Here is a 2,001-nt window from a genome sequence, read left to right as displayed (position 1 = left end):
CGGGCAATTAAGGCGGGTCTGTCAGCAATATATTTAATAAGATTATCATGACACACTTTTCCTTCTTGAACAAGATCGTGGCAACAAGAATCAGTGATGGTTGCATTTCCGAAAACAACAGCCACTATATCCAAGGCACACTTAGGAGATATTTTAACAAGACAAGTATCCCATAACGATTTTGCTTCAGAGTCTTCGACTGAATATACAGGAACAAATGCACAAACCAAGGCTACAACAATGAATATCATAGTAATTTGGGAGTTAAATTGAGCCATAACTGCTTATATTTAAAAAATTACTGCCTAAATATTTCTTATATGAAAAGAATGGAATAGAAGTATGTTTTGTATTTGATATTCTAGACACAAGGCTATGTAAGGTATTTATAGGTAATTCAAAACCCAACGTAGCTATCAAAACATATTATAAATATAACGTAAATAGTGAGAATGAGTTTCATTTCTTGGTATATAAATACACAATGAACGTTTAAATTTTTCTTCAGAATTAAATTTTAAAATGTAGTAGTAAATTTAATACAAGTACGGATATCTTCTTTAATATGAAAATTTTTCTATTTTTTCTTTTTAAATCAGGTAACTTATAAGCCAAACCATTCAATTTGAGATTAGTATATGACAGATATAGATTTTAAATATAGTGTACTAAATTTTCAATATTCTATGCTTATAAATATATATATATAATTTTATATATAAAAGGCTACCTCATAATTAAGTTTTAAAATTGTTTTGACTAAAATCAAGCGTCCAATAAAGTTTGTATCTAAACGAGTAAAACAAGTCACCAATATGTTTATAGTACAACGTTATAAGGCACTAAAATAAGGTTAATTTAAATATCTCCAAAAAGAACATGAGATCCACATATGTTGTATACATATAAAAGTTGTGCTAAATACTTTTAGAATAAATGGAAAAAGCTTACAGTTTATTGACAAGTTTGTATTAAGACATAGATATATTGCAGGTCGGCTGTTAATTATTACAAACAAAAAAATCTTAGAAACTAATTAAGGATATATATGTTCTAACTAGAGGGATAATAAAATTACTTATAGGATTCCTTACTATGGAGAAGAGAAACTAATTTGTAAAATCAAATTATAACATAACTTTAAATCATAGGTTAAAATCATGGTAAAAAATAAGAACTAGTTAAAATTGAGCGAGGTTAATGGTTAAGTAGGCAATAATCTCAATGTTAACCTAATCCACTAGCTCTAATCAATGTTTTCCCCAGCTAGTCTATTCTAACAGTAATTTACAGATAAATTTCTTGTAGATACATGATTGGATCTTCAGTTTATTTGAATTAGCAAAACCTCTTCAAGTTTTTGTTTCACTTTCAAATTTGGTTGATATATTGTGTGTTTAAATTTAATTTTGGTGATTAGTACAAGATTTTGAGTTAAGGAACTGGAGCTTAAGATAAGATAAAATTTTTTTATATTTTCTTGTTTCTTGAAACTGAGAAAAATAATATATGTCACTATCCATAATAAAATGTAGAAATGTGATGGAAGTATACAATTGGTGTCAAAATTTATACATAAATATAAATAGAAATTTAGTAGACAAACATATATTTCTCATTAATATATAATTTTATGATTATATTTATAATTTATATAAGATCATATTTTTCTTTTCTTTTTTAAAAAAGTTAAAGAGTTGGTTATTCATCTCTAAAGAGATTCATTTTCATTTATGTTTTGAAAAGTTAAATTAATGGATAGTTCGGATAGAAATAATGGTACAGCAATGAAATTATTCGATAAAAATATTTTAAGCAGTTTTAGAGATTGCGACACAATGACTCCACAAGTCGTCACTCTTCTTCAAGTATTGTGTTTCACGGGCAATTAAGGCGGGTCTGTCAGCAATATATTTAATAAGATTATCATGACACACTTTTCCTTCTTGAACAAGATCGTGGCAACAAGAATCAGTGATGGCTGCATTTCCGAAAACAACA

General features: G+C 27.1%; 1 pseudogene; it reads right to left on the bottom strand.

Annotated features, from left to right (window-relative positions):
- Positions 1-1,811: 1,811 nt before the first annotated feature.
- The window catches only part of LOC17895979, a 439-nt pseudogene continuing 249 nt past the window's right edge, over positions 1,812-2,001 (bottom strand).

The sequence above is a fragment of the Capsella rubella genome, unplaced genomic scaffold (assembly GCF_000375325.1).
Source record: "Capsella rubella cultivar Monte Gargano unplaced genomic scaffold, Caprub1_0 scaffold_2, whole genome shotgun sequence".
Lineage (NCBI taxonomy): Eukaryota > Viridiplantae > Streptophyta > Magnoliopsida > Brassicales > Brassicaceae > Capsella > Capsella rubella.
Note: the sequence above shows the minus strand (reverse complement) of the source record. Positions and strands in the feature narration are given on the sequence as shown.